Source organism: Rhinopithecus roxellana, chromosome 15, assembly GCF_007565055.1.
Source record: "Rhinopithecus roxellana isolate Shanxi Qingling chromosome 15, ASM756505v1, whole genome shotgun sequence".
NCBI classification, from domain to species: domain Eukaryota; kingdom Metazoa; phylum Chordata; class Mammalia; order Primates; family Cercopithecidae; genus Rhinopithecus; species Rhinopithecus roxellana.
Genome location: NC_044563.1, coordinates 7,753,246 through 7,778,727, shown reverse-complemented (window position 1 = coordinate 7,778,727; position 25,482 = coordinate 7,753,246).

The following is a 25,482-nucleotide window of genomic DNA, read 5'->3' as shown; positions in this document are numbered from 1 at the left end:
TTAAACACAGAATAAGTCAACAATGACAGGCATAAACCCAAATTTGAACTCCATTTTCTCCCCACCAAATATTCAAGCAAAACTAATGAGCAAACAAAAGCTAACCAGGAATACTTATTTGTTATGAGGCAACGACCAGTTGATACTTATTTTCTTATTGTAAGAAAGACCAATTGCTTGTGTATAAATGTTAAGTCTCAGCATGTGCGCGCGCACGCACACACACACGTAGAAAAGTATTTCAATTTTACATGAGCTCCATTTCGTTGAAAGAACTGGTCATGTTTCTCTTGCTTTTACCCACGGTAGCAGGGGTCATACCCACTGTATCAGATATCCTGATACTCAGACAGCTTTTCTGCTTACTGTCAGATTCTTTGATTTTAGCTTTATCTTCAAACTCTCGTTCATTATGTCTTCTCCCTGTCCATTGCACCCCCCACTGACACACACCATTTCTTTTACTTATTTACCTATTGTGCACATTCAACTTTTATTTTTTATTTTTTATTTTTTTGAGAAGGAGTCTCGCTCTGTCACCCAGGCTGGAGTACAGTGGCCAGATCTCAGCTCACTGCAAACTCCGCCTCCCGGATTTACGCCATTCTCCTGCCTCAGCCTCCCGAGTAGCTGGGACTACAGGCGCCCGCCACCTCGCCCGGCTAGTTTTTTGTATTTTTTTAGTAGAGACGGGGTTTCACCGTGTTAGCCAGGATGGTCTCGATCTCCTGACCTCGTGATCCGCCCGCCTCGGCCTCCCAAAGTGCTGGGATTACAGGCTTGAGCCACCGCGCCCGGCCCACATTCAACTTTTATTGACACTTACTGGATACGAGACACTATGTCAAATAAGAGAAACAGAGATGACAATGAAATTAGGGATGTTTACCAGGCACTAATTATTATTTGAACACAGAATAAAGCAAACTTCTTCTGCCTAAAAGAATGTAGGGGATAAACAGATAAACAGGTGTGTGTGTGTGTGTGTGTGTGTGTGTGTATGTGAGAGAGAGAGAGAGAGAGTCCTTCCTTTGAAAATCCACCTTCCCCCATATCAATCACATGGTGCCACCTTCTGCCACAGGAGAGAACTATAACGCAGAGTCACAATTGGTGTATTCATCTACTGTACTCACACTCCAGCTTTGTTCCTCACCCCCTGCCACCATGTCTTCACCACCACCACAGGACTCTGGATACCAGAAGTCTTACTGATTACGCAGTCAAACTTCTGGTCTTCAAAGTTGCCCCCGGGTCTCTCTTCAGCTTTGACTTCTTTATCAGAAAAGGCATCCAGTCCTTTAGGCAACACTCAAAACCACCTTTTATCCTAGGCTCAACCTCACTGCTATGTCAGTCACTGATATATTTTCTTTCAAGTAGACATGCCCCTTTAGCCCAAGTCAAGTGAGAATGATGCCTAGCTTGAGACAGAAGATGTATTGAGATAACCTTTGTAAAGCAGTTACCATTATAGCGGACACATGAAAGATGCTCAGTGAACTTGAGTTTTATTGTGTTTACTTCCCTTTGCTTTTCACTTCCATAGTCCAACTTTCCTTCCCTTTCACTCCCATTCTCTATGTCTAAAATTAACTTCAACCCCAATACATCACTGGGATTTGGAACCTAATTATACTCATCTAATCTTTCATTTCTTCAAGAAAGTCTGGGACAGGCACGATGGCTCATGCCTGTAACCCCAGCACTTTGGGAGATTGAGGCGGGCAGATTGCTTGAGTCTAGGAGTTTGAGACGAGCCTGGGGACCATGACCAAATCCTACATCTACAAAAAGAAAAAAAATCAGCCAGGTGTGGTGACACATGCCTGTAGTCCCAGCTACTCAAGAGGCTGAGGCAGGAAAATCACCTGAAACTGAGAGGTTGAGGCTCATTGAGCCATGATCTTGCCACTGCACTCTAGCCTGGTGGACAGAGTGAGACCTTGGGAAAAAAAAAAAAAAAAAAAAAAGAAAGGAAAAAAAGAGAGAAAGTTGTAGAACGCTCTAAATAAGGTAACTCAGACTGTGTAGGACGCATGTTTTCTCTTCCCTTTGCAGGAGAAAGATTTTACAATTATTGGTCTTTCCCAATTTCTGTACAATTGACTCTACTGACACCTTGTGGTGATAATGAGGAACAACTTTCCTCCCAAGAGAAATAGAAAAAGGCAAACCAAGGTATCTAGAATTCACTGGAGGTAGCTAATTTGACCATAGGAAATCACACTTGCCACTTTTGTCCTTTACAGTGTCTCCACATGTCATCAGTGAGGAGAAACTACTGCATTTTTCGAAAATTCTTTATTATTATAAGGAAAGTAGCTGTGCTTAAGTCAGGAGTAGGCCAAGGTAGACATCCATTATGGTATGACACAGCGGGTTTGGAGCACAGGTGCACAACCCCATGCATTATGTAGCTGTTTAATATAACCTGTTTGTGTGAGCTCATACCTGGCTTTGAGCCACTACGTCAGTGACTAATGTAACTGCACTGCTGACCCTGTAGGACAGGAGAGAGAATAAAGCCATGTCCCAACTGCCTACAATCCAAGTGTTCTTATAGCCACCCACCACCTGTCCACCACCTCCCCTCAGAACCCAGCTCAGGTTGGAACCTGTCAATTGGCGTATTCAGTAGGATCCCAAGATGAATGAGCCCTCAGCCTCAATGATCCCAGGTCAGCCATGTGGCCCCAGCATCGGTTGTGGTACCTGGTGGCAGTCATGCTGCTAGGATGGGCCTTGGAGGAAACACTGATGGTGGTGGACAGGTCCCCTGTGAGCAAGGAGAAGGCACTGAAGTACCTGGAAGCACAGAGCAATCAGAGGACAATGCCTTTGCTGGCAGAGTTCAATGGGTGTTTTTGACTATACTATGGTAAGTGCACACTCAGTCCCTGCAGGGTGCAGCAAAGGTAGGGGACCTCCAGGTACAAACAGAACACCTGGAGGCCCAGATACACAGCTTGGAATGAGAATTAGAGGCTGCCATTACTGTGGGCTTGGGCCTACCATCCTGGTCAGAGACCCCTGCTCAGTCTGATACTGAGGAATAAGAATGTCAGTTGCAGGTTTGCCCAGTGGTCCATCAGAAAATAGAGCAGGAACAGCCATTGGGGTCCCAGGGTTGGGCTTGGGGACCCCCTACCATGACAAAGCAGATGTCATATGGTGCCTATACCCCAATTACGTTGTGGGAATTAGATAAACAGTGTCAGCAGCACTCAGGGGAACCTCTACCTGCCTGGATGCCTCATCTTTGGGATGAGGGAGCCAACAGCATCATCTGCTCTGCCTCTGAAATGGAAAAATTGGCCTCCATTACAACTCATCCCTCCCGCCATCAGTGATTGCAGGTGATCAGGCAGTGACAAGGCAAGGCGACCACACCCTAATTGAATGGCTGATGGTGGCCATTTGAAAGGTATGGGAAGATGCCAAAGAAATACCAGAAACTGTGAGTAAATGGCAGTCATAGCTAGATTTAGTGTAAGTAATTCAGGAGATGGGTTCAGGGTTCAGAATCTGGGTTCAAGACTCCATGGTGAACTCCAGCTACTCTGGATGCTGAGGCAGGAGAATGGCTTGAACCTGCGAGGTGGAGGTTGCAGTGAGCCAAGATCATACCATTGCACTCCAGCCTGGGTGACAAGGTGAGACTCCATCTCAAAAAAAAAGAAAAGGGGCGGAGCAAGATGGCCTAATAGGAACAGCTCCAGTCTCCAACTCCCAGCGCGAGCGACACAGAAGACCTGTGATTCCTGCATTTTCAACAGAGGTACTGGGGTCATCTCACTAGGGAGTGCCGGACAATCGGTGCTGGTCAGCTGCTGCAGCCTGACCAGCGAGAGCTGAAGCAGGGCGAGGCATTGCCTCACCTGGGAAGCGCAAGGGGGAAGGGAATCCCTTTTCCTAGCCAGGGGAACTGAGACACACAACACCTGGAAAATCGGGTAACTCCCACCTCAATACTGCACTTTAAGCAAATGGACACACCAGGAGATTATATCCCACACCTGGCTGGGAAGGTCCCACGGCCACGGAGCCTCCCTCATTGCTAGCACAGCAGTCTGCAATCTAACCACAAGGCAGCAGCGAGGCTGGGGGAGGGGCGCCCACCATTGCTGAGGCGTAAGTAGGTAAACAAAGCCGCTGGGAAGCTCGAACTGGGTGGAGCTCACAGCAGCTCAAGGAAACCTGCCTGTCTCTGTAGACTCCACCTCGGGACAGGGCACAGCTAAACAACAACAACAAAAGCAGCAGAAACCTCTGCAGATGCAAACAACTCTGTCTGACAGCTTTGCAGAGAGCAGTGGATCTCCCCACACAGAGGTTGAGATCTGAGAAGGGACAGACTGCCTGCTCAAGTGGGTCCCTGACCCCTGAGTAGCCTATCTGGGAGACATCCCCCACTAGGGGCAGTCTGACACCGCACACCTCACAGGGTAGAGTACACCCCTGAGAGGAAGCTTCCAAAGTAAGAATCAGACAGGTACACTCGCTGTTCAGCAATATTCTATCTTCTGCAACCTCTGCTGCTGATACCCAGGCAAACAGGGTCTGGAGGGGACCTCAAGCAATCTCCAACAGACCTGCAGCTGATGGTCCTGACTGTTAGAAGGAAAACTATCAAACAGGAAGGACACCTATACCAAAACCCCATCAGTACGTCACTATCATCAAAGACCAGAGGCAGATAAAACCACAAAGATGGGGAAAAAGCAGGGCAGAAAAGCTGGAAATTCAAAAAATAAGAGCGCATCTACCCCTGCAAAGGAGCGCAGCTCATCGCCAGCAACGGATCGAAGCTGGTCAGAGAATGACTTTGACGAGATGAGAGAAGAAGGCTTCAGTCCATCAAACCTCTCAGAGCTAAAGGAGGAATTACGTACCCAGCGCAAAGAAACTAAAAATCTTGAAAAAAGAGTGGAAGAATTGACAGCTAGAATAATTAATGCAGAGAAGGTCATAAACGAAATGACAGAGATGAAAACCATGACACGAGAAATACGTGACAAATGCACAAGCTTCAGTAACCGACTCGATTAACTGGAAGAAAGAGTATCAGCGATTGAGGATCAAATGAATGAAATGAAGCAAGAAGAGAAATCTAAAGAAAAAAGAAGAAAAAGAAATGAACAAAGCCTGCAAGAAGTATGGGATTATGTAAAAAGACCAAATCTACATCTGATTGGGGTGCCTGAAACTGAGGGGGAAAATGGAACCAAGTTGGAAAACACTCTTCAGGATATCATCCAGGAGAACTTCCCCAACCTAGTAGGGCAGGCCAACATTCAAATTCAGGAAATACAGAGAATGCCACAAAGATACTCCTCGAGAAGAGCAACACCAAGACACACTATTGCCAGATTCACCAAAGTTGAAATGAAGGAAAAAATCTTAAGGGCAGCCAGAGAGAAAGGTCGGGTTACCCACAAAGGGAAGCCCATCAGACTAACAGCAGATCTCTCAGCAGAAACTCTACAAGCCAGAAGAGAGTGGGGGCCAATATTCAACATTCTGAAAGAAAAGAATTTTCAACCCAGAATTTCATATCCAGCCAAACTAAGTTTCATAAGTGAAGGAGAAATAAAATCCTTTACAGATAAGCAAATGCTTAGAGATTTTGTCACCACCAGGCCTCCCTTACAAGAGACCCTGAAGGAAGCCCTAAACATGGAAAGGAACAACCGGTACCAGCCATTGCAAAAACATGCCAAAATGTAAAGACCATCGAGGGTAGGAAGAAACTGCATCAACTAACGAGCAAAATAACCAGTTAATATCATAATAGCAGGATCAAGTTCACACATAACAATATTAACCTTAAATGTAAATGGACTAAATGCTCCAATTAAAAGACACAGACTGGCAAACTGGATAAAGAGTCAAGACCCATCAGTCTGCTGTATTCAGGAGACCCATCTCACATGCAGAGACATACATAGGCTCAAAATAAAGGGATGGAGGAAGATCTACCAAGCAAATGGAGAACAAAAAAAAAGCAGGGGTTGCAATCCTAGTCTCTGATAAAACAGACTTTAAACCATCAAAGATCAAAAGAGACAAAGAAGGCCATTACATAATGGTAAAGGGATCAATTCAACAGGAAGAGCTAACTATCCTAAATATATATGCACCCAATACAGGAGCACCCAGATTCATAAAGCAAGTCCTTAGAGACTTACAAAGAGACTTAGACTCCCATACAATAATAATGGGAGAATTCAACACTCCACTGTCAACATTAGACAGATCAACGAGACAGAAAGTTAACAAGGATATCCAGGAATTGAACTCATCTCTGCACCAAGCGGACCTAATAGACATCTATAGAACTCTCCACCCCAAATCACCAGAATATACATTCTTTTCAGCACCACATTGCACTTATTCCAAAATTGACCACATAATTGGAAGTAAAGCACTCCTCAGCAAATGTAAAAGAACAGAAATTATAACAAACTCTCTCTCAGACCACAGTGCAATCAAACTAGAACTCAGGACTAAGAAACTCAATCAAAACCACTCAACTACATGGAAACTGAACAACCTGCTCCTGAATGACTACTGGGTACATAACAAAATGAAGGCAGAAATAAAGATGTTCTTTGAAACCAATGAGAACAAAGATACAACATACCAGAATCTCTGGGACACATTTAAAGCAGTGTGTAGAGGGAAATTTATAGCACTAAATGCCCACAAGAGAAAGCTGGAAAGATCTAAAATTGACACTCTAACATTACAATTAAAAGAACTAGAGCGGCAAGAGCAAACACATTCAAAAGCTAGCAGAAGGCAAGAAATAACTAAGATCAGAGCAGAACTGAAGGAGATAGAGACACAAAAAACCCTCCAAAAAATCAATGAATCCAGAAGTTGGTTTTTTGAAAAGATCAACAAAATTGACAGACCACTAGCAAGACTAATAGAAAAGAGAGAAGAATCAAATAGACGCAATAAAAAATGATAAAGGGGATATCACCACCGGCCCCACAGAAATACAAACTACCATCAGAGAATACTATAAACACCTCTACGCAAATCAACTAGAAAATCTAGAAGAAATGGATAGTTTCCTGGACACCTACACTCTTCCAAGACTAAACCAGGAAGAAGTTGAATCCCTAAATAGACCAATAGCTGGCTCTGAAATTGAGGCAATAATTAATAGCCTACCAACCAAAAAAAGTCCAGGACCAGATGGATTCACAGCTGAATTCTACCAGAGGTACAAGGAGGAGCTGGTACCATTCCTTCTGAAACTATTCCAATCAATAGAAAAAGAGGGAATCCTCCCTAACTCATTTTATGAGGCCAACATCATCCTGATACCAAAGCCTGGCAGAGACACAACAAAAAAAGAGAATTTTAGACCAATATCCCTGATGAACATCGATGCAAAAATCCTCAATAAAATACTGGCAAACCGGATTCAGCAGCACATCAAAAAGCTTATCCACCGTGATCAAGTGGGCTTCATCCCTCGGATGCAAGGCTGGTTGAACATTCGCAAATCAATAAACGTATTCCAGCATATAAACAGAACCAAAGACAAGAACCACATGATTATCTCAATAGATGCAGAAAAGGCTTTTGACAAAATTCAACAGCCCTTCATGCTAAAAACGTGCAATAAATTCGGTATTGATGGAACATACCTCAAAATAATAAGAGCTATTTATGACAAACCCACAGCCAATATCATACTGAATGGGCAAAAACTGGAAAAATTCCCTTTGGAAACTGGCACAAGACAGGGATGCCCTCTCTCACCACTCCTATTCAACATAGTGTTGGAAGTTCTGGCTAGGGCAATCAGGCAAGAGAAAGAAATCAAGGGTATTCAGTTAGGAAAAGAAGAAGTCAAATTGTCCCTGTTTGCAGACGACATGATTGTATATTTAGAAAACCCCATTGTCTCAGCCCAAAATCTCCTTAAGCTGATAAGCAACTTCAGCAAAGTCTCAGGATACAAAATTAATGTGCAAAAACCACAAGCATTCTTATACACCAGTAACAGACAAACAGAGAGCCAAATCATGAATGAACTTCCATTCACAATTGCTTCAAAGAGAATAAAATACCTAGGAATCCAACTTACAAGGGATGTAAAGGACCTCGTCAAGGAGAACTACAAACCACTGCTCAGTGAAATCAAAGAGGACACAAACAAATGGAAGAACATACCATTCTCATGGATAGGAAGAATCAATATTGTGAAAATGACCATACTGCCCAAGGTTATTTATAGATTCAATGCCATCCCCATCAAGCTACCAATGAGTTTCTTCACAGAATTGGAAAAAACTGCTTTAAAGTTCATATGGAACCAAAAAAGAGCCCGCATTGCCAAGACAATCCTAAGTCAAAAGAACAAAGCTGGAGGCATCACGCTACCTGACTTCAAACTATACTACAAGGCTACAGTAACCAAAACAGCATGATACTGGTACCAAAACAGAGATATAGACCAATGGAACAGAACAGAGTCCTCAGAAATAATACCACACATCTACAGCCATCTGATCTTTGACAAACCTGAGAGAAACAAGAAATGGGGAAAGGATTCCCTATTTAATAAATGGTGCTGGGAAAATTGGCTAGCCATAAGTAGAAAGCTGAAACTGGTTCCTTTCCTTACTCCTTATACGAAAATTAATTCAAGATGGATTAGAGACTTAAATGTTAGACCTAATACCATAAAACCCCTAGAAGAAAACCTAGGTAGTACCATTCAGGACATATGCATGGGCAAGGACTTCATGTCTAAAACACCAAAAGCAACGGCAGCAAAAGCCAAAATTGACAAATGGGATCTCATTAAACTAAAGAGCTTCTGCACAGCAAAAGAAACTACCATCAGAGTGAACAGGCAACCTACAGAATGGGAGAAAATTTTTGCAATCTACTCATCTGACAAAGGGCTGATATCCAGAACCTACAAAGAACTCAAACAAATTTACAAGAAAAATACAAAACAACCCCATCAAAAAGTGGGCAAAGGATATGAACAGACATTTCTCAAAAGAAGACATTCATACAGCCAACAGACACATGAAAAAATGCTCATCATCACTCGCCATCAGAGAAATGCAAATCAAAACCACAATGAGATACCATCTCACACCAGTTAGAATGGCAATCATTAAAAAGTCAGGAAACAACAGGTGCTGGAGAGGATGTGGAGAAATAGGAACACTTTTACACTGTTGGTGGGATTGTAAACTAGTTCAACCATTATGGAAAAGAGTATGGCGATTCCTCAAGGATCTAGAACTAGATGTACCATATGACCCAGCCATCCCACTACTGGGTATATACCCAAAGGATTATAAATCATGCTGCTATAAAGACACATGCACACGTATGTTTATTGCGGCACTATTCACAATAGCAAAGACTTGGAATCAACCCAAATGTCCATCTGTGACAGACTGGATTAAGAAAATGTGGCACATATACACCATGGAATACTATGCAGCCATAAAAAAGGATGAGTTTGCGTCCTTTGTAGGGACATGGATGCAGCTGGAAACCATCATTCTTAGCAAACTATCACAAGAAGAGAAAACCAAACACCGCATGTTCTCACTCATAGGTGGGAACTGAACAATGAGATCACTTGGACTCGGGAAGAGGAACATCACACACTGGGGCCTATCATGGGGGTGAGGGAGGGATTGCATTGGGAGTTATACCTGATATAAATGACGAATTGATGGGTGCTGACGAGTTGATGGGTGCAGCACACCAACATGGCACAAGTATACATATGTAACAAACCTGCACATTATGCACATGTACCCTAGAAACTTAAAGTATTATAATAATAATAAAAAAAATTAAATATCCATGCTTAACCTCACTCTGATGTGTCTGCCTCCTAGCTTTCCATGTCGTAGGACAACGAACCTTGGAAATTATCCCAGACAATGATGCTACTACATTATACTGGCCAAAAAGGTTATGGGAAGGGAGAGAAGAGGAATTGTATTGAGGATATTACTAGGAAGAATAAAAGGATCCCTGGGAACAGATTAACTTTTAAATAGTTTTCTTTGACAGTGAAAGGGTCTATTCAGGTGTTGTTACATTTTTGGTCTTACAGAAAGGCAAAGAAAAAATCCAACTGTTCTTCTTGGTGGGTCCGGAATTTAGGCAGATAAAGGCACTTCAACTTCTTTGGGAGAAATGGTGGAAGCCCAAGGAAGGTCAGAAAGACCTTGAGCCTTCTTCAGTTCAGCATGTTAAAGTGTCATAATTTGAGTTATTGGCTTCTGAGCTCCAACATTAACCAGAAAATCAGATTTTATTCAGTGAGCTCTAAACACCCTAAGAGCCGTTAGAGAGGCAGTTAAGTATTCATGCTTCTGGAATCATACTGGAAAACACAAATCCTGATCTCTAGCAAGGTCTTACAGTCTTTGAGGAAGGAAGTGTCAGCAGACAAGTCTTTCAAAATGTTTTATAATTCATTTATATTATATATTTTTCTTGTTGGTACCAGTGTGATAATGGCAAAAACAATGTAGACACTGCATTCAGAGGTGCTAGATTTTAAATTATAGCTGTAATACTTATTAAAGAAATCATCTTTGGATTTTTTTATAGTTTTTAAGAATGAAACTCCCTTTGCAAAGACTATGACAGTGAGAGAAGTTTAGCATGGCTTATTTGTTCTTGCTTTTAGACTCAAACATTGGCTGTCCTTGGTCATTTCTGGGTGTAGGCCAAGCTAACCATGGGAGGAATTAGGTCAGAGTTTAACTTTGAAGCAAGAATGATAATAGTGCCTCTGCAAAACAAATCTCCTTGCTCAGAGACATGACTGCCTTTGTAAAACTAATGAAAGATTAGAATTATGGGAGAGGCCTGACTTCTGCTAAAATGTAGGCAGACCTAGATAATAACCAGCCATGTTCCAGAGGTCACAAGATTTGTAACTTCCCCAATTTCTCCTAGAGATAACATCAGTATTGTAGAACCTAAGATGGGTCTTTTGAGATGTTTTTCAGACTTTTGCGTTCTGATAACCTACTAACTCCACCTGGACTCATGACTCATGACTCAACTGATCCTGTGGTCCCCACCCAGATGCTGCCTGCACACAGGAACTATTTTCCAAACCCCTATGATTTCATCCCCAGCCAATCAGCATTTCCCATTTCCTAGCCCCTTACAAACCAAACTATCCTCGAAAAACTCTAGCCCCCAAGCTTTCAAAGAGGCTGATTTGAGTAATAAACTCCTGTCCTTCCGTTTGGCTAGCTCTGTATTTATTAAAATCTTTACTGTAATACTGCTGTCTACGAATTGGTTCCAGCTGTGCAGTGGGCAAGAAAAACCTGTCGAGCAATTACAAAAATAAAAGCGTTGCTAGTATCCAACCTGCTAACATATACAAGTCATTCAATGGGGTTGCCTCATATTGGGCTCTCAGAAATATTATTTTCTTTTTATGTTTATAAGTATTTATGATGTTATGATAGATATAATTTGTTTATGTCCATCCATGATTCCTAGCTTTCAACTAGGAAGATTCCTATAAGCCTTCTCATGCCCCAAGTACTAAAGCAGTAAGAATATCTTTTGTTAAAGTATTTGACTTTTGTCCTTCACTCCTGAAGTCACTCCTAAAAGATAAAGTTGAAAGACAGTCTTTTGTTATTTGCAACAAGTGCTTTAAAATATTCGTAAGCTTATGTTAATAAGGCAATTTTTAGAAAGCCCTAGAACCAACTGGATGGAGGGCTGATTCCCAGGGGAACCATTCATTGTGCCCAGAGGGTTGGATTTTTTAGTCTCAACCCTCAACTTCCACGAAGGGGAGAGGGGCTGAAAATTAAGTTAATCACCAAAGGCCAGTGGTTCAATTAGTCATGCCCATATAACAAAGCCTTCAGAAAACCCAGAAGGACAGGTTTTGGAGGGTTTCCAGGCAATGCACAGGCTTACAAGAAGGTAAACAAGAACTCAATGTGCAGGGAGTTTAGCACATTCCATGAGGACAGAAGCTCCTGTGCTTGGGACCCTTCTGGACCTTGCCCTATATACCTCTTTATCTGGTTGGTTGTTTTGCAAAAGAAAAGAAACTTTTTATCTGTGAAATGTGATCTCCCTTTCAAATTATCAAGCCCAGAGAGACATTGAAATTAGACCACAGGCCGGGCGCGGTGGCTCAAGCCTGTAATCCCAGCACTTTGGGAGGCCGAGACGGGTGGATCACGAGGTCAGGAGATCGAGACCATCCTGGCTAACATGGTGAAACCCTGTCTCTACTAAAAATACAAAAAACTAGCCGGGCGAGGTGGCGGGCGCCTATAGTCCCAGCTACTTCGGAGGCTGAGGCAGGAGAATGGCGTAAACCCAGGAGGCGGAGCTTGCAGTGAGCTGAGGTCCGGCCACTGCACTCCAGCCTGGGTGACAGAGCGAGACTCCGTCTCAAAAAAAAAAAAAAAAAAAAAAAAAGAAATTAGACCACAGTTACGTCCCACCCTCTCCTCCTTGAGCTACGTAATCATTTTAAGCCACTTGCTATATGGACTCTAGATTGAGTCACATCAATAGCTATAAATTAACATAATGACACCATATGCAGGTAACATAATTCAAACCCTATAGCCAATCATGAATCCATGTTATCTCTGTAAATCAGTGCAAATTTCTGAAAAGAGAACTTTTGTCATCACCTCCCCTAATTCTACCTTTTCTCTTTAAAAACGTGAGCCTTTTCTTTGTTCTCAGGAGCACTTCCCAGTGTTTGCTGGGCTTCAGTCCTCAACCTTAGTCAAAATACACTCTCTACCTATATTAATTTTGTCTTGGTTTCTTTGTTTAGGTCAACAGTATCCTTTATTATTTCCTTTATAATACACTGATAAACATGTTTCCCTGAGATCTGTGAGGTGCTCTAGCAAATTAGTTAAGTCCAAGATTGGGGGCATGGGATCCCTGATTTATAGTGGGTGAGTCAGAAGTACAGGCAAAATAACCCAGGGCTTCTGGTCAGCATTGGAAATGGGGAAAAGTCTTGTGAGACTGAGCCCTCAAACCATGGAATCTGATATTATCTCCAGGTTAGATGGTATCTCAACAGAATTGAAGGACACCCAGCTGGTGTTCACGCCAGAAATGATTGCTTGCTTTTTTGGTGGGGAGAAATCCCCACACATTCGGTTGCAGACGTCTATGTTGATTATTCTGGTGTGACAGCAGAGGAAAAACAGTTTGAGTTGTTCTTTCTACGTTTTTGGAAGAATTATGTAAAACAGCAATCTATCTTAAAAACAGTTTCCTGTGATATCCTGCTGGGTCTGACCCTCAGTCCCTGACAGAGCCATGGATGAATGGAGTACACAGACACAGGATTTTTGCCTGTCCGTGTGGGTAGGGGACCGGGCTGCTCAAAGACACTGAGGAGGGTGCCATAAAGAGTCAGCAGCTACAGCCTCAACAAGCCAGCATTGTGGGCATTTATTCAGTACAGATTTAATGACAAAGGCCTTGAGTAATTAACATGGTTGGGCCCCGCCCCCAGGGAGAACAGTCCTGCATGCAGATAATTAAAGGCCAAGTTCCAAGACCTAAGTAAACTAACTTATCTAGATCAATTCCATTGTGCTTCCTTGTTATCTACTCTGAGAGAATTCAGCTGCCTTCAGCTACATCCTTTCCTGAAGCTTTTGCAAAACCTCTGCTTCCTCCTATAATTTTTCCCACCACCCTGACTGATCTTCTATAATTTCCAACTTAATTTTTCTTGAAATCTAAAATTTTTCTAATTATTTAGAGCCAAAGACCAATATTAAGATCAAAGTAATACAGGTTAACCAGCCTAGAGATCAAATGCTTACAGTTAAAACAATAGGTCTCAAAATACAGACATCCAGGATTGATGATTATGAAGACAGAAAAGAGAATTAAACAACATTAAACTGTTTCATGGAGAGGATGGTTCCTCAGCCTGTAACCACAATGTGGACAACATTCAATCCCAAGGTACAATGAACTAAAAGCAAGCAGTTATCAATTGTTAAGTGCACTATTATTCACTGAGAAATTTCCATATGTTTAGCCTGCATCAGATCATATTTGGTGTGGAATTTTAGAACATGTACCCTACCTCAAATATTCTCTTAGAAAAACCTGTCAATTATCTAGGAAAGTATGTTATTTAGGCTCTATTATAAAATATTGTCCAGTGTTTCACAAACTATGAACTTTAAATCCTTGGACATTTAGAAAGACAGAGGAGAATAGATAACATTTATTGCAAGGATTCTTAAATTCATATATCTCAATGTATTTTTGAAAAATTAGTAAATAAAGAGACCACTTCCTTGTACTTGTCTCGTAGCTACCTGTTCTGTAACCTTTCCGCCTTTGCTGTGCCCAGACAAGTCCAGATATACCTTCCTGCCTAGTAACAGACAGTCTCTCTTCCTTCCCACCTAATAGACCCTATTCAATTTTAAACTTTAGCCAATCAAACTAGCTTAGATTGTGAGGTCCAACCCCAGCCAATGGGGAAAGAACACAGAAGTGTTAGGAACTGCCTTGGGGTTAAAAACACCTGCCCTACCCCACTCGGTGTGCTCTTGGGATCGTGACTGCGCAAGCTGCACCCTTCTGCAGAAGTAAACTTGCCTTGCTGAGAAATCTTTTGTTTCAGTGCTCATTTTCTTTATGACTCCAAGCTCTTATTTTTAACATAGGCATAGCTTAAACTTCTATTTGCTCTTCACTGCACTTGCAGGTATAATTTCTCATCCACCACACTTCAAATGGTATCCAAGAAAAACAATGTGTGGTACTTATGTGACTGAAAATTCTGATTATGTGGTGACTGTTGAAAGTTCACCTTGAAGATAATTGAGTATAGCAGTACAATCAGTCCCCAGTAATCATCCTGTTCCTGTCTTAAAAACATTACTCAAAATATCTTTAAACTATCAAGAAAGAAAAATGTCAACACTGGGCTGCTGCAATTGATGAGAACCCTAAAAGGATAAATTAGTGAAAAGAGAAGAAATGTATCAGTATCTGAAAAATCTCCCTCCTTTCCTAATGACATTTCTCAAATCATGTTAATTTGTTGAACACTCTAAACCCCTTGAATCACTAAGAGGTTGAAGGCTGCAGAAACGGGTGTCACAGATGCCTGATGGCTCAGCCACATTTTGAAAATTATCTGGACAGTGAACTTAATTCAAACTAATTGGGACAACAATTAAGTATACTGAATGCTCTAAAACCATGTAGGGGGCAAAGGAAAAATTTTCCTTTCACCTTCTGAAAGTTCACTGAAAAAACCCACAAAAGAAGATTAATTGGAGAAAAGGCATACAAATTTATTAACATGCACAGGGAAGAACCACAGAGTGATTACTCCTACGCCTTAATGGGGTTTAGAAGCTTATATGCCATCTTGAGGTTACAGAAAGAAAGAGGGCTTGGATTGAAACCACCTTTGCAAAAATTATAACTGAGGAAATGACGACAGTGAAAGAAATCAGACCTAACCGACTCCACCTTGCTTCTAACTTTTAAGCTGTCCTTGTTCATTTCTGAACGTAGGCCGAGCTAACCTTGGGAAGGAATTTAGTTTATGGCTTGACTCTGACACAAAATTAATAACAGTCCTTTCCCGGAAGACCACACACATGTGGCCTGAGACAAATACATATTTGACTTCTTCCTCTACTCTATGTCTAGTTTTATGTTATGTAAAATGAAGATTTACTAAGCACAAGATGAATGCACAGTTGACTGTGTCTCTGTCCTCTCCTTTCACGTGTAACATGTGGATTCAGTGAGCACTAATCGAAGCCTCATAAGGATAGGAACACTTATCTCACTACCTACCCTCCTTTTTTCCTCTCCTCTTTCCCCTATGCCACTCTTTCCCCCTTAAATATTGAAGTCCTCAAAGCCTTTTTGGAAAAAACACAGGTCACATATCCTGCTGTAGCTTGTGTCTTTTTTCCCAGGTGGATCCTCAAACATAGTGAAATAAACCTCTGAATTGATTGACACCTGCCTCAGACACACTTTCTGGTTTATATCCATTCTCCCCTTCTTTTCATTTCCTGCTTTAAGGAGGTTCATGTGTTATGCTGCCCCCACTTTAATCACCAAAATTTTCAGAATCCATAATCTGGATCCCATTTGCGTCTATAACCCAAGTCGGCCTCTGTTATGGAATTAATCACAAAGCTCAGAGCAAGCCAAGAGAATGACTAAGAGCAAGAATGTTGGTCCCATCTGGACTCTACCTGAAGCTCTCTTTGCCCAATTTGTTTCTTCATTTGTAAAGTAGAGATAATAAGATTCTGGGTTTTTTTGTTGTTGTTGTTTCTAGTGGTAAGGATTAAATCAGCAGTCCCAATCTTTTTGGCACCAGGGACCAGTTTTGTGGAATACAATTTTTCCATGGACTACAGCGGGGGGGATGGTTTCAGGATGACTCTAGTTCATTAAATTTATTGTGTGCTTTTTTCTATTATTATTATGTTGTAACATATAATGAAATAATTACAGAAGTCACCGTAATGTAGAATCAGTGGGAGCCGTGTTTGTTTTCCTGCAACTAAATGGTCCTGTCTGGGGGCAATGGGAGAGAGTGACACCCGAAGCATGCTGCTTATGTCCAATCTACTCTATAATACCATATTGGTTGCTGTCACTGCTGAAAACCCTGCTTCATAAAGATAGGATGTTGGAAATGGAAGCAGGCTTTTCAGTGCTTTTGTAGCAATCTCAGGAGATTCTGCCTTGACTTTAATTCAGAACGTACAGAGATTTGAAGTTGTCTCAAACATAATTTTAAGGCCATCCACTCACTTTTAAGTATATCAACTTTTAAGTACATCACTTTTTTTTTTTTTTTTTTTTTTTTTTTTTTTTTTTTTGAGACGGAGTCTCGCTCTGTCACCCAGACTGGAGTGCAGTGGCCAGATCTCAGCTCACTGCAAGCTCCGCCTCCCGGGTTCACGCCATTCTCCTGCCTCAGCCTCCTGAGTAGCTGGGACTACAGGCGCCGCCACCTCGCCCGGCTAGTTTTTTGTCTTTTTAGTAGAGACGGGGTTTCACCGTGTTAGCCAGGATGGATCTCGATCTCCTGACCTCGTGATCCGCCCGTCTCGGCCTCCCAAAGTGCTGGGATTACAGGCTTGAGCCACCGCGCCCGGCAGTACATCACTTTTAAGTATATTAATTCACCTGGCACTATAAAGCCTGCCAACAGATGCAGCGTATAGTTGTCACTTGCCACTCACTGATAGAATTTTCATATGAGTCTGCAAGCAATTGATTTATTACGGTCTCTGTGCAGTCAAACCTCTCTGCTAGTGTTAATCTGTACTGGCAGCCGCTCCCCAGCACTAGCGTCACTGCCTCAGCTCCACCTCAGACCATTAGACATTAGATTCTCATGAGCACGGAGCCTAGATCCCTCACATGCGAGTTCACAATAGGATTCACACTCCCATGAGGATCTAATGCAGCTGCTGATCTGGCAGGAGGTGGAGCTCAGGCAGTGATGTGACCAATGGGAGTGACTGTAAATACAGATCTAGCTTCCCTGGTTACCTGCTGCTTACCTCCTGCTGTGTGGCCCAGTTCCTAGCAGGCCACCAGTCCACGGCCTGGGGGTTGGGGGCCCCTGGATTAAATGACCCCATTATATAAACAGATTTTTGTCCTTTTCCTTCTGTGGTTGATCATGCTATATAAGTGGCTGATTTGTAAATGGGCTTATGCTTCTTTCCACCAGCTTCGGTGATCTATTTTTTAAAAATGAAATAAAATCCACTTATGAGAGGAAGAAGAAGAAATCTACTACTTTTATTTAATTGACTTATACTTGCTTCCCCACCTTCCCCAGAATGCTTAGGTGCCAGGCAACCCCCTGGAATTTGTAGCCTGGCAATCTCACTGGAACTTGTAGCCTGTCAATCTCACTCATCTCTTTCTTTCACCTCACTCATCTAACCATTTTCTCATTCTCACTAGATTGTGTAAGATGATCACAAACCCAACAGTGAGTAACTGCTGGCTTACACATGTAAAAGCTCACAAGTAGGGCAGACCTTAAGAATAGTTTGCTGTAGAAATTCAAGATATCACAAGTGCTCCACATCCAATTTCCTACTCTTCTGAATTCTGCTCTTCTCTGAGTGATGGCTGCATCTTCAGGCTGAATGCCTTTTTAAAAACACCAAAGATTTCAGAGGTCTAGCCCTCAGATGTGTGTACCACATAATAGAGGAAAAGAAGACCTCTTTTTTTTTTTTTTTTTGAGACGGAGTCTCACTCTGCGGCCCAGGCTGGAGTGCTGTGGCCGGATCTCAGCTCACTGCAAGCTCCGCCTCCTGGGTTTAAGCCATTCTCCTGCCTCGGCCTCCCGAGTTGCTGGGACTACAGGCGCCTGTCACCGCGCCCGGCTAGTTTTTTGTATTTTTTAGTAGAGATGGGGTTTCACCATGTTAGCCAGGATGGTCTCGATCTCCTGACCTCGTGATCCGCCCGTCTCGGCCTCCCAAAGTGCTGGGATTACAGGCTTGAGCCACCGCGCCCAACCTGAAAAGAAGACCTCTTGTCCAAGCATTTCAAACTTTGGTCCATATTTGCCTGAATCAATCAATATGGTCAGTGGGACAGACTTAATTGATTATCTCAGCAATTCTCAAATATTTCGATCTTCAAAGTTTTCACTCTTAAGAATGATTGAAGGCCTCCAAAAGTTTTTGGTTTTGTAAGTTGTATCTAACAGTTATCTACTGTATTAGAAATTAATACTGAGAAAATTATAAAATGTTTATTATTTAAAGATAGTAATAAACCAATTATGTTAAATAACATTTAATAACATATAATAAGTTTTCTAAACAAACAAAACAGAAAGAAAACATGCTACATGTGTGGCATCACATTACACTTTTACAAGTCTTTTAATGCTAGACTTAATAGAAAACATCTAGATTCTAATTTTGATTCATTGTTTAACCTGTTGTAATACAATAGTTAAGGTAGCTTCTAAAATATTTGACAATTCACTTGTGAGACAAGAAGAGTAAAAAAGCTAAGTAATGTTTTAGCATTACTGTGAAAATAGTTTTGATATCATGGACCATGTAAAGGTCTTGGGGACCCTCAGTGTTCCCTGAAATAAATTTTGCTATATTCACTTATGCTTAGAGACATGCTATCCATTGAACCTGGAGATGATAGAATCATCCTGAAAAGTTCATTTTGTACTTTTTCATAGGAAAATGAGGCTATTTTGAAAGAGGAACTCAAATCTGGTAAATAATTGAGTGTAAAAAAGAAAAAAAAATCAGAGAAGGTGCCCATTCAGCTATATGATTCAGTGGTGTATGTCTTTTTTTTTTTAATGCTATTTTTGTCATCCTAACTACCCCATAATTGTGGTTTATCAAGTGTAGCAAATATACCACACAATTGCAAGATGTTAATAAAAGGGGAAACTGTTGAGGGCAGAGGAGTATTGGGGAACTCTCTGTACTCTGCTTAATTTTTCTGTAAATCTAAAACTGCTCTAAAAATAAATTAGAAAGATACTTTGAAGGCTGAGGTGAGAGGATGGATTGAGTCCAGGAGTTTAAACCTGCAGTGAGCTATGCTTGCATCACTGCAATGAAGTCTGGGCAACAGAGTAAGAGCTTGTCTCTAAAAAAATAAGTACATAAATAAATAATGAATGAATAAATATTTTAAATATAGAATATATTGATCGGAAAGAAATACTAATTAGCAAATGACATGATCCAATACTTCAATGCCAATACAAAATTGTTTCTGTATACTGATAATCATCTTAATATCAACTATTATACAATTTACAGAAGCATCAAAAATATAAAATAGGTATAAATCTAATGACAGATGTATATGATGGTTAATACTGAGTATCAACTTGATTGGATTGAAGGATGCAAAGCATTGTTCCTGGGTGTGTCTGTGAGGGGGTTGTCAAAAGAGATTCACATTTGAGTCCGTGGACTGGGAGAGGCAGACCCATCCTCAATCTGGGGGGCACCATCTCATCAGCTTCCAGTTCAGCTAGAATAACGCAGGTGGAGGAACATGGAAAGACTACACTGGCTAAGTCTTCTGGCCTCCATCTTACCCTTTTGCTGGATATTTCCTGCTCTTGAACATCAGACTCCAAGTTCTTCAGCTTTTGGACTCTTGGACTTACACTAGTGATTTGCCAAGGGCTCTCAGGCCTTCAGCCACAGACTGAAGTCTGCATTATCGGCTTCCCTACTTCTGAGGTTTTGGGACTCGGACTGGTTTCCTGGCTCCTCAGCTTGCAGGCTGCCCTTGTGATCATGTGACTCAATTCTCCTAATAAACTTCCCTTCATGTATACATTTATCCTATTAGTTCTGTCCCTCTAGAGAACCCTGACTAATACAATGTAAAAACCTCAACATGGCTTCTGAGAATCTCTCTATCCTTCAGATGAAGAGGCTGGGCTGGTTTTATGGTGCATGCAATTCTTGCTCGTTCAGCTTAGGATTCTCCCTCAGATGTTCATGTATGGCTCTACGCCTGTCAAAATGCGGATTTCAGCTTTCACATCACTTCCTCAGGTTCCCCGTCTACTGTATAATAATAATTTTGAGCTTTAACTACATTATCATCACTATCATCAACATTATCATCACTTTGCCATCATTATATCTGAGTTTCATACATAAATTGTGACACCAGTTTTTCCCACAAGATGTGAGACAGATACTGTTACTATCTCCATTTGCAGGTGAGGGAACACAAGCAAAGTAAGATTCAGCAAAAGGCCCAGAGTCACGCAGTTACCAGGCTCTCACCCCACCTACTAGTTACTCTCTATCCTATTACTTAAATAGATTTTCTTCACAGTATTATTCACTTCCTAAGATTATATTTATGACATATGTATAACTGTATCTATGCATATGTGCATACATGTATGAATGCATTTAGTTTTCAACATGCTTATTTTCTGATTTGCCTCCTTTAAGGGCAGAGAACTTCTTGTTCAAGTCTGTGTCTTCCGGAGTGAAAATGAGCCCTAGGAAGTATGCCCCTTCATAAATAATTTGTGAATTGATGAATGAAATCAATAGTAATCTCCTCATTGCTCCTGGGCTGTATCCTTGTGGATTTTACTTTAAAAGAGAGAGGTGATTATTATCTTGGTCAGGTAATTAGAATAGCAGTAAGTGTGTGTGTGTATGTGTGTGTGTGTGTGTGTGTCTCCCTATCATCCCCGCCCTGCTACCCAACCAAGACTCTAATAACCACAATTCTACTCTCTTCTTCTAGGAACTCAATGTTTTTTGGGGGTACATTCTCATCCCTAGGCACTCTTCTAAATAGTTTACATTTATTAACTCAGTGATTTCTCACAGTGACCTTATGAGATAGGTTCTATTATACACATTTTACAGAAGAAATTTACAGGCAGATGGAACACAGGAGAGAAGCTTGTTTATCTGGCTCTTTCCTTGTAATTCTACTTTAACCTGGAGTAACTCATTCTATTGGCAACCTAATGTGTTAAATGTTTATCCAACTTTTAGCAGTGTAGTAGTCACAAGCAGACAGGGTCTCTCTAATTTGAATATTTAATCTTGGCTTTTAAATCACTAAGTTTGCTTTGAAAAGCCTTTTTATTGTTCTAAGTGCTTCCCCAAATGCCATAAATAACCAAGCTATTCTAGAATCCTGTCATCTTTCATTTGGGTTTTATAAATCTTCCGAATAACAGGCATATGCGTTAAGTTCTAAGCTTCAATAAACAGTGTTTAGAATTACTCCTTTTTTATCGTGTAACCATATTTCTGCTGGAGAAAATCTCACAATCCACTTTTTTTCCTTTTATTTTTAGTTGACACATAATCGTGCATATTTATGGGGAACAGAGTGATATTTTCAGACCTGTGTATACTGTACAGTGATCAAATAAAGGCAATTACAATATCCATCAACTCAAACATTTATCATTTCTTTGTATTGGGAACATTCAAAATTCTCTTTTTAAACATATAAAATAAATGATTGTTAACTATATTCACCCTACAGTGCTAAAGAACACTAGAACTTATTCTTCCTATCTACCTGCAATTTTGTATTCATTAACCAATCTCTCCCTATCCTCCCCTTCCTACTACCTATCCAACCCCCTAATAACCATAATTTGAGTCTCTTTTTCTAGGAACTCAATGTTTTTTTAGATCCCACATATGAGTAAGAACGTGCTCAACATCCTCTTGGACACCACAAATTTTACCTCTCAGGGTCTGTGTTTTCAAAATTTGGTTTTTCATATTGATTTTTTAAATAAGTCAGGAGTCAATTTTTCATGAGTGACGTATTTCCAACTTGAACCAGTTTTACAACCAATAGGACTTGTTAGCTCCTATTTTTGATAAGACTCCTGAAATAAACCTAGGCGATAACTGGATGAAAAACGTTTAGAACAGCCAACAAGAATCTCTTGCCATTTCTTGTCCTTCTGACCTACTTCGCTGTGACCTACTTTTCTCTTACTGTAGGAGAACTTTGTTGATAAGGCAAGAACAGCAAGTTTCAGGGTTTTATCAAAGACATTCTAACACAGCATCTACAGAATGGCACAATAGTTCATTTTCACATTAATCCCCTGTCACAAACAATGATAGAAAAATAATGCAATTGACAGCTTACAGAAACATTATTCTTCAATATGATGGTTATCCATTAGAGAAGAGAAAAACGTGAATTTCCAAGGAAAAATAATACGAGGATCTACTCCTCTCTGACTGAGTGAAATGTCCCAGTTTTCTCCTGGTGTCTTAGAAAAGATCGAGAATGCCGGAATTGCATTCCCAGGCCCTCAGTCAGGCTTATTTTCAAATTCAGACTCAAAATTGAGTTCGAGAAGTGCAACAATGTTTCTAAAACTGAAACAGAAGATTGCAAAATGGAAAATTAAGACTTCACTGTTGCACCTGGGGTCAAATCCTCCTTTATGGCTCAATCACCCAGTGCCCTTGGCATGCCCTTGTCACATGCCATTTTCAGGACTGATCTTCAGGTGAATATGAAGATGTGCTGCCCAGATGCCCCTTCAAGGAAGGACTTACTTCCCAGGGGTGAGAAATGCAGTGAGCAAACTCTGTATTGGTCTGCCTCAAATTTAGAGAGATGCTTCAACTCATGTTAAAACCTCCCAGGCAAGCCATATCAGATGACTGAGGAAGGCAGGAGTATAAACAAGCTTGGCCATTTCTACATGTTAAGAACAGTATGGACTGGGCACATTGGCTAAGGCCTGTAATCCCAGCACTTTGGGAGGCCGAGGCGGACGGATCGCGAGGTCAGGAGAGCGAGACCATCCTGGCTAGCACGGTGAAACCCCGTCTCTACTAAAAACACAAAAACAAAATTAGCCGGGTGTGGTGGCGGGCACCTGTATTCTCAGCTACTTGGGAGGCTGAGGCAGGAGAATGGCGTGAACTCAAAAGGCGGAACTTGCAGTGAGCCGAGCTGGCGCCACTGCACTCCAGCTCTGTCTCAAAAAAAAAAAAAAAGAACAGTCTGAAGGGTCATCCTCACCCCAGAATCCCTTGCAGATTAGTCAAGTCTTCTCAGGTCTGCCTCTCATTTCACACTTCAACAGTTTGGCTTCTTCCACAAGGATTTTCATGACCATTATAGCACCCAGAGGTCCAAATACCAAGGCAACTCTTCCTGAACAGTTAGAACTTGCTCTGGATTTGCTCTGATTCATGTATTTGGGCTCCTTTGGATTGCCAGCTCCTCAAAAGAGATGTTGTCTTATATGTGTGAATTGTTATAACTTATAAAAGTTATACGGCTGGCCCAGATGAGCATGCAATAATTGTCTGAAGAATTAATGGGGTAATTATTTAATTTTAGAAGTAAATGGGAGAGATATGGTCACAAATATGCTCCTCAGACTGAAGAGGCAATATGGCAGCAAAACAAAATCATATTGTCCTCTTTTAAAAATATAATTAAATACCCCACTATTCCTAAAAGGAAATATTTAATACCAATCATAGTCTAGAGTACCTAGAGAAAGGGAAAAAAAAAAAAGTATTTGGAGAAGGAAAAGCTTTTCCAAAATATCAGCACCAGAACATCAAGATCACTTGAGAGTCAGTTTTTCTACTCTATGTCGTCATTAGAGGGGGTTCCTAGTGATAGGCAGATCATTTGTGTATCAAAATTTCAGGCTTTGACATTGACCACACTCAATGTATCTTAAACTAGACAGGTATTCCATGGCAATAAAGTCTATGCAATCCTACCCCCAAACTTCAAGAAATCTGAGAGACCAAAGAAAGAGGCTGACATATCCAGTTTCTCAGAAAGAATCATTTAATAGAGACTTAGGAACAGAAGCCATGACTATGTCACATACAGCAAAGTGACAAGGCGACGGATTGCTGTGCCATTACCGCCAGATCCAGGGTTTATATACTGTAGGGAATGAATGTGTACAAAGACACAATAGGAATGGTACTCGGCACTCCCAACCCCACTAATGCATTTTTTTCAGACCTGCTTGTCCTGCATGCTGCCCCTGGGGTGCTGGGACACAGCCCAAGAAGAGGGCAGAATGCAGTGCTCATGGCAGATCAGGTGGCCCCCAGGGCTCCACACTGCTGCTGCTGGCTGGCCTAGCAATATCGGGCAACAGTGGACAGAGGCTTCAACCTGCAACTTCCCTATTTCAATTTAGCCAGGAGTTCCTGCATCACCTCCTCCATAACCTTCAATAAAGAAGCCCCAACGTGCCCCATCCCCCTAAGGCCTGTACTACGGACTGGTAAACGCCCTATAGCTGCTGGAGATCCCAACTAGACCATCCAGACTGTAAACCAAAAATAAAATCCTAAGTTCCCCAACTGACAGAGAACTCACTTCTTGGCCAAGGGTATTCCAAACTAAACCTGAAAGTCTAGTTCAGGTCGTGATGGGAAGGGAGGTAGGACATGCCTCATTATGATCTCCTCCCTTTGGAATTCAAGCACAACTGACCAGCATTAACATTAATACCAAGACCTTAAGAATGACAAAACAGACTCTCTGTAGCAATAAGACACCAAATTCCAACCCCCTGTAGCATAGAATCACATGACAGCATAAACCAAAAATAAAATTCTAAGCTTCCCTGTCACCCCCCAAATAACTGAATAGACCACTCCTTTTGGCCAAGGACATTCAAAAGTTAGCCTAAAACACAAATTCAGGCCATGGTTGGAAGGATTGGTTGGATAGGCCTCATTATACCCTCCTCCCTTTGGAATTCAGGCACAACTGACCAACATTCACATTAAAACAGTGACCTTAAGACTGGCAAAGCAGACTCTTTATAATAATAGGATACCAACATGACAGATAGCTGGCCCTGAAAGAAATCAAGGTATTTTACCCCAAAATATATTTCCTTGA